The 13,723-nt window shown below is 50.7% G+C and overlaps 1 protein-coding gene across 9 annotated transcripts in view; it reads left to right on the top strand.

Annotated features, from left to right (window-relative positions):
* Window positions 1–13,723, top strand: part of Rgs3 (regulator of G protein signaling 3) — a 116,677-nt gene that overhangs the window by 87,662 nt on the left and 15,292 nt on the right. The window lies entirely within an intron of this gene.

Raw genomic sequence — 13,723 nt, 5'->3', positions numbered from 1 at the left:
GAATGCTGTTTGTGGTCCTTTGCATGGGTTACACTGCCTTGAAACTCAGCTCCCTGGATCCCCTTGGTGCCAGTCAAGTTGGACCTGGGAGACTGGTTCTCAGCCAGTGGTATACCTGGCTCTCCCAGCAGAGACACAGCTGGGGAGGGCATGCCTATGCTCAGCAGCATCCTTGGGGATTCTGAGAGCTACTTCCCATTTGGTCTCCAAGGCCCTGGAGATGGCAGAGTCTGTTTTGCTTTTTGGACTGATAGGAAAGGAACTTGCCCGAGACTACATGCACCTCAGCTGCAAACCAGGGAACAAAACCAGGATGCTAGTTGCTTAGCCCAAGTCTCTCCACTGCACTAGCTGGATGTCTCAGGGTACCTGGGTTTCATGTTGGTACTCTATCTTTGAACTCCCCTGTGCTGCTCCTTTTTGGACCTTGGGTTTACTGAATAGAACTCTGCTATTTTCTGGAAAAGCAATGCATGTGGTGGAGAAAGCCCAGATCAAGGCACCTTGTAGTCTTTGATTACTGATGATCACAGGCAAATATGCCTTTTTATGGCATAGTTTCCCCGTTGGAGCAATGAGGAATATTGCCAGGCCCCTTCAAGTTATCCTAATTTTCTGTAGACCCCCTTCTTTTCCTGTGTTCCAAGAGTCAGGGTCAAGGCAAGGATCTAGCTCAGCCTCTGACCTTTTATCAGGCACCTCTGGGCAGAAATCTTCTTATGAAAGCTGCAGCCCAGGCCCTGGTTGGGAGATTTGTTGTTGTTTGTGGAGCCAGTCTGTTTCCAAGATGTCATTGCTCAGGGAAAACCATCATTCCTCCCAGGGATAAACAAGGCTGCTTACGGCTCAGCCCCTACGCCCCGGAGAGGCTGCAGCCACTCACAGCAGGCCAGCTGGGCCAGGCCCCAAGGAACCATCGCCTTCCACCACACCACCAGCTGCACCCAGGCATCCATCCAGGCAGAAGCTGGGTAGGGGTGGGGCAAGAGTGCCAGGCCATGAGCCACTTGGAAAATCAGAGCTTCCAGGCACCAAAGAGAAAGGCAAGAATTCCAGGATGCCCCCTTCCTTCCAGCAGTGGCCTAGGTCATTATGTGGAGAGCTGTTAGGTGTGCCTTCCACCCCAGATGGCCCCGAGCTTTTCCCCTGTCCTGGCTCACTATGGGCCAGCCTGCCTACACCAGGCAATGTGGCTGAGGCTGCTGCCAAAGAACTACACACAGTCTCTGATTGGAGAGGTGGGTGGGAAGTCCCTGGCTTGGAGAGAGGCGGGTACGTGGTACTGTCCTGGTACTCTTGGTGTTAGCCTGGGGGCACTCAGCACAGCTAGAGAGGGAACATGGAGAAGAGCAACAAGAGGGCTTGCCAGAACCTCTGGGGGCCAAATGGCTGGTGGGAACCTTGAGGGAAGGCTGGAGACAGCTAGAGGAAGGTTGTGGAATGGAACATGGCACACCTGTGTCACCCTTTAAGTTAAGGGTTGTAACTCATGTCCAGTCAGGACATGAACCCTCCCTGCTCAGACCTTGATTGTTGGAGCTCCCAGTAGATCCAAATAGTGGCTCATTCAGTGTTCTCTGCCTCCTTCTCTCCTTTCTTGCCTTTCGCATATGTTACGTGTTGTGCCCTTGCCAGGTATTGGAGGTGCAGACATAGAAGTCCTATTCTCTAATCTGGTTCCAGGGTGCATCAATAAGGGATAGAAACAGTGCAGCTTTAGTAGAGAGGCGTGGTGTGTGTTGGGGGGGCGTGCTGTGGGAACCCCAGGGAAACATCCAGTGAAGCTTGCTGCAGGAGATGAGGCTGAATCTCCTTGTATCAATACTGGCCATTGAAAGAGTGGTTCTCCATACCAGTTTATCAAGCTCTGCAGTACAGGGCTGTGGGCTCTGGTCTGGGAGCAGTGCTCACCTTTTACATTGCGCACCCTTGGGCAAAACCTGGAGCCTCTCCTGCCTCCCAGTACATCAGGCAGTTTCCCAGCCTCATTGGACAAATGAGATGTTCATGTAAAGTTCTTAGACATGCTTCATGCCTTTGGGTTCCAGGCCATCTAGCAGCAGGAGTGCTATCATACCATATCTCACATGTGGCTGCGAATGTGGCAGTGTAGGTGAGGTGTTCAGCGTGGGGTCTGAATCAGTCAGCTTTTTGTTGCTGGAACAAAATCCCTGAGGTATGTATCTTACAGAGAAAAGTTTATTCTGGTTCACAGTCTCAGAGATTTCAGTTTATGTTTGGCTGGTTCCAAGGTGGAAACATCATGATGGAAAACTGCTCAATCCATGGTGGCCAGGAAGCACAGAGAGGGAAAGAGGGGGCTTGGGCACAGGATATACCCAAATACCCATTTGGGTCTCACTCCTAGTGACCCACCTTCTCCAATGATGTCCACCTTCTGATAGCACATTTGGGGGAACATACCAGTGGATTAATTCCTTGATAATGTCAGTGTGTCTGCAATCTAATCGCCTTCTCAAAGCCCCACTCCTGAACACATCAGACTTTGGGGGTACATTTTAGATCTAAGCCACAATAGGGTCTGACCGGGAGGAGGCATTTAGCAGACAGGAGGCGGGTGACAACTTTTTGCAGGGAAAAATGTTGGAATGTGTTAGTAGAGATGTGTACCAAGAACACAGAGCTCATGATGGGATAAGTCACTGTCTCCACTAGAGAGCAGAGGAGGTGACACTGGGATGTTAGCTTCATCTTTCAAATAAACTTTTACAGGGAAGTATGTAATAGTTCCAGAAAGATTAGAAATGTATGGCTGACACATTTTCACAAAATGAACACACCCACGTAGCCCCCATCGAGAACATCCCAGTACCCTGAGAACCCGTCTGCCCTTCTTTCAGTTATTATCAACCCAAAGGCAGCCCCTGTCCTGATTTCTGTCATCGATGACATACACTCCTTGAAAAAATACTCTTTTATGCTGACTTCCCACCAGATGTGAGGTTCATCAAAGTTCTTGCAGTGAGTTTTATTTTGTTCGTTCCCATTACTCTATGGTGTTTTGCTGTCTCCATTGCCAGTTTATCCATCCATTTTTGATGAACATTTTGGTTTTTTCCGTTCAGTGCTCTAATGAATAGTGTTGCTGGAGTATCTTCAGATGTGTCTTTTGAGACATTGTTTTTCTTTCTGTTGGATAAATACCTGAGACTTGCAATTGCTGAGTCACACAGTTACACGTAATGAGCTTTTGCAGATGCCAACACATAATTTTGCTAAGTGCGACACCAGTACATCCTCCTTAAAGATGTGTATGTAAGTGCCCATTGCTCCACTTACTTATCAACTTTATTGGTGTTAGATACTGTGATATCTACTTGTGGTTTTAATTTACATTTTCTTGATGACTAATGAGGTCGAATATCTTCACATAGGTTGATTAACTATTTAGGTAACTCTTTTTGCAAAATGCTTGTTCAAATCTTTCTCACATTTTTTTCTATTGGATTGTCTGTCTTCTGATCGATTTGTATGAGGCTGAAAAATTCTAGATATTCATTCAGTATTTGGCAAATACATTGTGGTCATGATCTTCCACTCTGGGCCTTGTTTATTCACTTTTTGAAGGGAATATTTGAAGAAAAGAAATTCTTTTAATGCAGTATAGTTTGCTAACCCTTTTTCTTCTATGAAGAGTGTCAAATTCTTTTCCTTTGCTTTTAATCAGATTATGGATATGCTGTTGTATTTTGGTATCCATGAGAGACTGGCTCCAGGGTACCCTGTGGATACTACAGTCTGCCATCACTTAAGCCCTTTATATAAAATGCCATAGTCTCTGCATATCCCCTGTACACATCCTTCCATATACTTCTTTAAATTTTTGAGATAGGGTCTCACTGTGTAGTTCAAGCTGGCTCAAACTGTGTCATCCTCCTTTATCCTGCCTCCCAACTGCTAGGATTACAGGTGTGTGCACCATGCCTGGCTCTCCCATGTACTTTAAATGATCTCTATAATACCTGATCCAATGCAACTACTCCTCGAATGTTATACACTGTTGTTCAGGGAATAATGACAAGACGAAAAGTATGTACATTTTCACAGATAAACTTTTAAAAATATTTTTGATCTGGGGTTGGTTAAAACCCACAGATATAAAGGACCAGCTCACTCTCTTATCATCTAGAAGCTCAATTATTTTATGTTTTATATTTAGGTCTAAAATCTAGTTGTCATAGGTTTTTTGGCACAGTGTAGTGCAGAAACCAGGGATCCCTTTCCCTAGGTGGGTATCCACTTATTAAAAAGACCACCCTTGCCCACAGTGGAGCGCTGTCATCTTTGTGCCTAATGCAGGAGGGGCCCCGTGTGGGCAGGAGCCTTAAAGGATGAGTAGAGGCTCATCAGGTGAGCAGGGAGGGAAGGTGTTCTAGGCAGGAGACACAGCATAGCGCAGGTTTAGAGATGTGAACTGGACTGGCTGGAGAGAAAAGAGGAAACCGTGTGGTGGAGACACAGGGTGAGTGGTTAGGACTTCATCTCAGGTAGGTCGGAGAAGCAGGCGTATATAGTCAGGTTTGTGCAAGGTCCAGAGGCATGGAGGTTTTAGGACAGGGGATGGCAGGAGGATGAATTTAGAGTAGAGCCAGCATGGTTGCCCCTCAGCAGAGACCAGAGTACATCTGCTTAGGGGGCAGTAGAGAGACAGGAGCGTGCCTGGAGCCCTGGAGGGTGACCTTCAGCTTTAAGCTTGCAGTTGTCTAAGGCAATGTCCTTGGGTGGAAGAATCTCCCTCTGCCACCTCCTGCCCCTGACCAGAGCGCCCCGATGGAACAGGTATTTTAGAAATGGGGCAGACGGAGGAGGTAGGGGTTCCCTGGGGAAATAGCCTTTTCTGCTCCTGCTGTCCCTGATGCACCCTAAGGAGACCTGACCACAGGATGGGTCCTGAGACCTGACACTTCTGGGCTGGCTGAGATTCAGAGTTGGACAGATCCTCCTGGGGAGAGTGACTTGGCCTTGAGTGAGCCAGAATGGCTGAGCCCAGGGGAAGGCTGAGCACGGACTCATCCACTTCCACAGCTTCCAAGGCCTTTGGTGTGGGTCTCACTCCCCCCACATTCTCCAAAAATGCAGCAAATAAGGCTCCTATTCTAGGTGGTTTTAAGGTCAGAACGCAGCAAGTGCCCTGTCTCTTGGGTGCAGGCGCGAGGGCTGACAGGGCTGATGATAGGACAGGAATAACCATGATGGTTACAGAAATTGCAAATTTGTGCTGAGTATCTACTTGAGATGTGATCGAAAAATACGGTGAAAATACAATGCCTGTTTAAATTTAAAACAATTTATTACAGAAAAAGACACATCACTACTCAGCTCCCTCAAAATACTCTCTCTCATGGCAGCCACACTTATTCCAGCATCCTTGGCATATTCTGAAACAGTCCTGGAAGTCAGCTTGCATGATTGTCTTCAGCTATGCTGTGGAGCCTGCCTCAATGTCCTGAATTGATTCAAAACCCTTACCTTTCATGGTCATATTGACTTTGGGGAGGAGCCAGAAAGTGCACGGTGCCAGATCTGGTGAACAGGGTACACGAGGACACACTGAAATGTTTTTATGAGCCTGTCTTCCCACTGGATGGCACTTGGCAGCAGCATTGACTATATATATATATATATGTATATATATATATATATTTTTTTTTTATCACACCTTGTAAAGACACTCAAGAAAGACAGCTTCCAGAACTGCTTCTGAAAGTGGCTAGCACAATGGGATGAGAGCATTCAAAGAGAGGTTGATATTTTGAGAGAGGGTGATGTGTGTTTTGTTGTAATAAATGTTTTAAATTTTAAACATTCACTATCTAATGACTCTTCCTTGGATGTGCCAGGCTCTGTGCTCTTTGCATATCGTCTACCAGCTGGGCTGGGCTGCAGCTACTCAGTTTGTATCATCATTTTTTGGTCAAGCCTTGAAAGGATTAAGCAACCTACACGCAGGATTCGAATCCGGATTTGATCTCTAGGCGCCAGTTCTTCAGCACAGCGGGCTCTCTCCTCACTGACACTGGCTCCCAACTTGCTGCCTGTTGGCTGTGCTGTTCCCTGGAGGGAAACCATGCTGAGGCTTGGTCCCTGGTGCCCCCAGGAGCAAAGGGCACTGCTGTGTGCGGAACACTGCAGCACAGCAGCCCCTGCCTGCCGAAGCCTTGTGAGGGAGGCGTCACTCTGACGTTGGCATAGGGTTAGGAGGTGGGAGTCGTCCTCAGGCCTGCCTGATTCTGAGCGCTGCCTTCGTGACCGCTGCACTATTTATGCCCTTCCCTGGGGTCTTCCTGGCCTGGCAGAGCTTGTTTTGTTTCATCAGCCTAGTGTAGAACACTGCAGAAAAGCCTCGCTTGGAAGTGGTCCCTGGGAAGCAGAAAGTTCGGCAGGGCCCCTCGGGGTGTGGAGTTCTCCACCCCTCCCCACACCAGCTGATTGGACTCTTGAGCTGTAGTCACTAACCACTTGGAGTAAGAGCAAGGGCCTGAACCTGGTACTGCTGGCCACTCCTAGGACCATATTAGGTGAGCACAGTGACTTGGCCCAAGTGGCCCTCAGGAAACAGTCTTTAAAGGAAGGGGCGAGGGGGAAAAGGAAGTGAAGAGGGCAGGAAAGGAGCTCTGGGGCAATAGGCAGGCCTGACTCCTCTGCTCTGTGGTGTATGTGTGTGTGTGTGTGTGCGCGCGCGTGCACACATGCGTGGGTTCTCGTGCCCTAACAGCTCTACCTGCCCAAGTTCACTTCCTGTTCACCCCATCTCATGAGCTCCTTAACATGCCACACCTGCAGGGCTTGCAGCTTCCCTGCCAGTGCCTGGCCTGCTGCACTCCCAGGGCCTGGGGCTTTGGCTCAGTAGCACTGTGGCCCTGGTTTGCTTCTCTCATTTCCCCGCCCTGGAGTTACTCAGCAAATGTACCCACACAGCCCAGCCCCTAAGTAGCACAGCAGTGTCTTAGTGCTGTAGGGATGGGAAAAGTACACGTAGAAATAGAAGAAACAGGTAATGGTGAAAAAGATGAAGGGGGTCATTAATTGAGCACCTGCTGTTTATTAGGCACCGCAGCAATTCCTTTGCATATGCTCTTTCACTTCCAACCCAGTGAGGTCAGTATCATTGGCCCCTTTTTGCAAATAAGGAAACTGAGACTTGCAGAGGCTAAGTAACTTGTACCAGATCAAAGTGCAAATAAGCAGAGGGACTCTGGGAGGGCAAGGGAATGAGTAAGCTGATATACAGGCGGTGAGCCAGATATCAATTTCAGGGTGAGGTCCAGCACATGTGCAGCCCCCAGAATTCCATGCTGTCCCTGGCTGCGACCTCCTGTGCCATCCCTCCTCCTGTGGCCTCCTCAGCTGAGAGCTCTTTGTTGCTCTTTTACTGCTGCTTCTGTGCTTCTACGACCCCCTGGGCAGGGGCTGGCCAGGAGAGGAGGCGGGGAGATGGACCTGGCCCCTGAACCTGGCCCCATGGACCTGCCACCCGAAGGGCAGGCGCAGGTCTTGCTGCTGTGTGGCACATGGCTGGGCTCTGTAGGTATGTGAGGGTAGGAGAGGAGCAGGGGGCCAAGAGGCCTCCAGCTGGGGGTGTTAGGGGCACCCACCTGGGTTCGTAGACCAGGCAGACCTGAGCAGGTAGAGGTGTTGGCGAGATGAGGCAGTGTCACAGAGACAGCGGAGGAGGGAAGCGACGGTGACCTGGCCTGAGCTAGTGCCCGAGCAGGGCACCCAGGGTTGGGCCAGGACTGGGAGCTCTCTGTGCTGTCTGCCACCATAGCGCAAGAAGACACCAGGGAACACTGGCTTTCAACTCCTTCCCTTTCAGAGAGGAGAGCTGGAGGCAGAAATGAAGTCTGTGGGTGAGACTACCCTCGAAACAGTGGTGTCTGAGTCCCCGAGAGGAGAACAGGCCTGGCTGGGCTGTGACAGGAGAGCACAGGCCAGGCGTGTAGCATGGGAGCTGCTTCCCGGACTGCTTGGGAACAGATAGGCATCTGGAAGGGCTGGGGATCTCCAGCAGGCTGCTGGGCACATGTCCTTCTGGCTTGGTTAGGTGGCAGTGCCAGGAGTAGGAAGTATTTCCTGCCTTCTCACTCCTCAGGAAGTTCCCTTTCCTGAGTGTTCACTTTGTGCTGAGTTTCTGACCTGAGAAGAGCTTCTTCTGTGGGCCTCAGTATTGCTTTCAGCAGAATGGGTTGGCTTCCTGCTGCAGGGTGTTATCCTCCTGAGCTCCCAGCAGATGACGTATAGAAAGGTTGCAATCTGTGGTCAAATTCTTTTCCTTTCCCTGGGCCTGGAGCCCAGGAATGGGTGAATACCTCTAGCGAACTTGCCAGCTCCCCACCCTGGACCTGGGTCTCCCCTCTTCTACATAGCTTCCTACCATGCAGTCAGTGTCATGTGTAGGAACCAGACCTGAGGTGGGTACAGTCCTGATTCTGTTGTGTGGCCTGGGGCATGTTGACCTTCCCTGAGCCTCATCACTGTATTCACTGGAGCCTTTCCTTAGAATCATGTGGGAATTAGAAAAAAGTGAAAACACTTGGGCCCTATGCTTAGGGCCACTGGGTCTAGACCTGGAACCCCATATAGGTTTTTCAAAGTATTCCACAGGTGATGCTGGAGTGAATGTCTCCACTGAGCACCAGTGATCTAGATCTGTGTTTTTCAAACTTCAGTAGGCATATGAGTCACTTGGGATCTTGTTAAAATGCAGTTTCTGATTCAGTAGGTTTAAGAGTCTGCCTTCATACAAGTGCCCCGCAGCAGTGGCCACACTTTGAGGAGAGTCTAGATGGTCCTGTGCAATTCACTAAATTCCTCATTCAGTCATTCATCAAATATTTAAGGTGGTGGAGTGGTGAGGCTTGAGGAAGAGGCAAAACCTGGTTCTTCCTGGACGACAGCATTCAGACCTTATCTCCAAGGCACTGGGGAGCCATGTCGAGGTTTTAGGCAGAGGAGTGACAAGTTCCAATTTGTCCCAGAAGGCTCCCTGTCATAGCACACAGCATGGTCTGGACCACCGCTGAGAGGCTGGCACCATCCGGGTGGGGGTGATGGTGTGGAACTGGATATGGATAGAGTGAAAAGACGCTTCTTCTTCTTTTTTAAATCAATACTGTTTTTTTTAGAGCAGTTTTGGGAATTGAGCAGAAAGTACAGAGTATTCTTAATGCCTTCTTTCCCTACCATCCATAGCTCCCTGGTGGAAGAATTTCTGAGATTTGACAAGAAATGATTCTGAGATTTGATAAATGGCCATGAGGGCGGTAGTGAAGGAAAGGGAGGAGGGAGAGACAATGGTATCCAGTCCCTGGGCCATGCGACTAGGGTGGTATCGTGCGGGGACCCAAGAGGAAGAAGAACCTGGGAAATCACATTCAATCTGGGCTGCACTGATCTCGAGGTACTGATGAGGTACACAGGAGTTCTCTACTCTGTCCCTCCAGTATGTGCACTGAGCCTCTCATGGCTGGACCTTTGCGCATGTGCTTCCTCCCCAAGAGAGCCTTCCCTGCAGGCTGCGCAGATTTCTTACTTATTCAAGGTCCTCTCTCAGGTCCTCCCTCCCTCTGAGCCACCTGGCTCAGTGTCCCCTTTCTTCCCCCTCACAGCACCTCATTGCTGCACTGCACCCTGCAGGGCAGGTTTAGTGTGTGTCCTGCCTCCCTGCAGATGGTCGCCCTTCCTCTCCAGCCTGTGAGCTCTGTGAGGACAGGGATCCACCTTTGCTCTTTCCCTGCTGTGTTTGGCTAGAAGTGTGTTTGCTGCAGAGCTCCTCTGTGGGGGCTGGGCCACGCTTGCCTCTGGGATGTAGTATCTGGAGAAAGGTCTGGGCTGGCTGTGGGTCCAGGAAGTGTCAGTGGCCACGGGTGATTATGGGCCGAGGAGGAGCCTGCTGGGTGCCTAATGGAGGAACATGCTGGCCTGGGCTGATAGAGGCCCCCAGGGTAAGTACTAGTAGGAAGGCAGTGTGGGGTAAAGGGGTCAGAAGATGGGTCAGAGGAAGTGCGGGAGGGAGCAGTTAGAGCTAAGCTTACTGGAATGGTGTGGCTACCATTTATTGAGTGCTTGCCCGGCTGCCCAGTGCCATGTTCTGGATGTATATTAGCTTGCTTATTCACCTAACAGCAGGGTGAGGAAGTGTTCTTAATCCTGTGTTATGGCTAAGGAAACTGAGGCATGGGGAGTTTAAGCCCCAGGTCCTCCAGCAGGCTCATGTGCACAGCTGCGATTCTGTCAGCTGTGGCCTCTGTCCTTCTGGACTTTGCCCAACCTGTCTAGTGAGGAGCAGGGAAAACAATGGCCTGGAGTACCCCTGAACTGTCTGCAGAGGAGAGGCTCTGGCCTCTGGGTGTCAAGAAGCCAGACCTGACAAGCACAAGGTCCTGAGTTTGATTCCTGCTTCCTCACCCACACTCCCACCCAAAGCCAAGCCTGGAGGTTTGGGGCAAGGCAGGGATTCCAAGGGCTTCACCAGATTTCTCAAGTGACTTGTGGTTCATAGAGCACTTCCTTGGGCTTTCTTGGCTCTTTAGAAAAGGAGGAGGCAGTGCCTTTACCCTAGTTTATGGTTTAGAAAGCTAGGTAGCCTGGATCTCACAGGCAGCAATGGTGAAGAATCCAGCCCAGCTCTTCAGGCTTCATGTCCAGTGCTTTCTGTAAAATCCTAACCATGCAAGGGACACCCTGAGGCCTAGGCAAACCCCAACGTACCCTGTCCTGGAGCAGGAAGTGGTTTTTGAGGGCAGCTGCTGAGCCCGGTATCTGGGTGGATGTGATGAATCATACTCCAGCCACCTGCAGGTTGCCTCTGGGGTCAACAGCAGTGGCTCTGAAGTGAGTAGCTGTGTGACACTGGGCAAGTCCGCTGTCAACTCCTGACTCCAGTGGGTAGTGTCAGTGGGGTTCTGGGCGCCGGAAGCCACAGCTGGGTGTCATAGCAGCCACCCTTGCCCAGCCTGTTCTGAGCTCTGGACTGGATTTGATTAGATCCTAAACAGTGGTGCTGTTAGAGGGCCTGGTTCATTTCCTGTGTGCTGCTGGCAAGCAAGATGGGCAGAATTAACCCTGGTCCAGCCAAGCCAAAGAAGTGATGGATGGAGAGACAGGGACCCCTTGGGAGGGCGGGGCCACACTGGCTGGTGCTGCGCACTGGAGGCCCTGGGTGAGCAGGCTGGGCTCTGGCAGGATTCTTGTCACGCCAACCTGTTGCAACAGCTAAGTGGGTGTCCCTGGCTGCTTGCACTTCCTCTAAGAGCGCTCTTAGCACACTCCCCACACCCCATTTCTAGCCTCTTTTTTCTGCTTCACTGAGGGCAGAGACTGTGTCTACTCGTTCCCTGCTATCCCCTCAGTATCTACCCTGCACCCAGAGAATGAATGAATGTGTGTGCTCCGAGCAGGTCTGCCGCAGACAGCTCTGTTGCTGTCATTCTGCTGGTGACAGACAAGCCGCTCTTGCCATTCATTCTAGACCTTGCCCTCATCTTTATCTCCTCTCCTGCCTTAATTCTCGCCTGTGACTGCCACTGCTCACCCCTGGGTACTCAGATCTCCTGTCGCTGTCTCCCACCCCAGGCCTCCTGAGAACACTGGCCTGGCTAAACCTGCCCACTGTGGCTGGGGTTTACACAGGCCCTGCCTGGCAACACAGCAAGGGTCAATGGGCCTAGGGTTTGTCTGCAAAGCATCTGTTTTATTTCCAATTTGTGGCTGGCTGGTTGTTTCCCTCCATCTGGATCCTGAGGGCCCCAAATCCTTGTATGTCAGAGGCCTTGGGCAGGAGACCAGTCTTAATCCTGTGTGTGAGTCTTTGAGTTCTTAGACATTCCCTTACCCTCTAGGCGGTCAGCTTCCCATCTCAAAGATAAGATGAGGTTACTAGTCATGTCCAGTGCTCTTCCTGGGCCAGGTACTATGGGAGACCAGCCATAACCTGTGCGGCCCATGCAGTAGCCCTGAGTTCTGTTCCCAGTGAGAGACGGAGGCTTCAGGGCCGGAGAGGCTTGACCAGCATTGCAAAGGGAGAATTCGGTCCTATGAGGACAGGACTCTGACTGGGGCACCTAAGCATATAACTGCTGGCCTCTGTAGGTGGTTTCTTGGCAGTCCTGGTCCCTTGGCGGGGTCCCCTGGAGATAGGCACCTCTGCCCAGTGGCACTTCCTCTCTTGGCTTTGTTTGGTTTGGCCCAGTCTATGGCGTGTTGTTAGAGGCAGGCTGACTTGCATTTCTAGTTTGAGCCTTGCACTGTACTTTCACAGGTTAGTGCCCTCCAACCCCAACCCCAGGGAGGAGAAATCGGCCTTCTCCTTTCCTAGTGTCACTCTGTGTCAGGCCCCAAGGGCACCTGGGGTTGCTGCTACTTCCCTCTTTCTCCAAGGACTTTTAGAAAGGCAGGTGTGTGTAGATGTGGGGAGCTGTTCGGGGACTCTTTTAGTTTTCCAGATGGAGATGCTCCCTGGTGAGTGGGTGATGGGCTGGGGCCTAGGATGTAGTTCAGAATTGGCTTTGGTGGGACAGAGCCAGCGGCTTGGGCTATGGGTCTCTGCTAGACCTAAATTATAGAGGTTAGCTTTGGACTCACTGAGTCCCTGTCCAATCAGGCTGGGCCTTTAGTCTTCTTGCCTGTCCAGTGGACAGCCCTGACCACCTGGTAACAGCTGATGTGCTAAGCACAACCCTTAGTTTCCAGCAGTTCTGGATTAAGGGCTCTGGTATCACAGTGGCCGATGCTGATTCTGAGCATTGAGCAGAGTTTATTTTCAGGAGTTCCCAGGGAAGATGGACCTTTGTGTGAGATCCTTAGGTTCAGAATTTCCCTCTAGATCTACTTTTATATGTCAGTACAGCTATCATCACTATCTCTATTTCCATTTGGAGCTTTATGCTTTTTATAGTCTATTCTCCTGGTTTGTTACTTGGGCACATTGGTTATCGAATTTGCAGGTGGAGACTGGGAGGCCCAGGTTAGTCATTGGTTCTGTCTGATCCTGCTATGTGATTCTAGGTTGGCCCCTGTCCCTGTCTGGACCTCAACCTCCCTGCCTATGCGATGGAGATTTGTGATCACTGATGTTACATAGTCTAAGGCCATGAGGTTTCAGGGGTCCCTGGGTGCTCAACCCCTAGCTTCAGGCAGTGTTACGGGGGTAAGAAGGCTGAGGCACCAGAGCCTAAGATGTGTGGTCTCTGACCCAGCCAGGTCATCCTGTACTCCTCTAAGGCTTTCCCTTCCTCTGCAGTGGATGAGGTCCCTTTTACTTTCATGTTTCCAAACAGTGGCTTTTCCCCACACTGTGCTTTCACATCTGCTCTGGTTCTCCCGGAGTGTGACCTTTGGCATGTGTGTGCAGCTTCCCAACTCCTTAGCTTCTCTGCACAGGGCATGGCCTTTGGGTCACAGAACAACTGTGCAGCAGTGAATAAGTCACTGTACTCCGGGCTCAGTTTTCTAGTTTTGTGGTCCATCAAATGGTAACTTGTAGTCTCTAGAATGAATGCATAACCAAGTTCTGGGGGTGCCTACCATGGAAACTCTGGGCCAGACCTCGCCTGTGCAGATGTTCCTGGGCCTTGCTTATGTTTCCAGAGTAGGTGTTGGGTCTTCCTCTTTCATTTGCTGTAGGTGGCTGTGGCTCATGTGGGCTCTAATTAGTTCTAGCTCTAGCATTCCTGGTCCCTGAGTGTGGCAAGGAGCCTAGATC

This window comes from Cavia porcellus, unplaced genomic scaffold, assembly GCF_034190915.1.
Source record: "Cavia porcellus strain 051 isolate PalLab524CR breed Dunkin Hartley unplaced genomic scaffold, mCavPor4.1 scaffold_1, whole genome shotgun sequence".
NCBI lineage: Eukaryota > Metazoa > Chordata > Mammalia > Rodentia > Caviidae > Cavia > Cavia porcellus.
The sequence above is the reverse complement of the archived record's forward strand: the minus strand, read 5'-3'. Positions and strand labels throughout refer to the sequence as shown.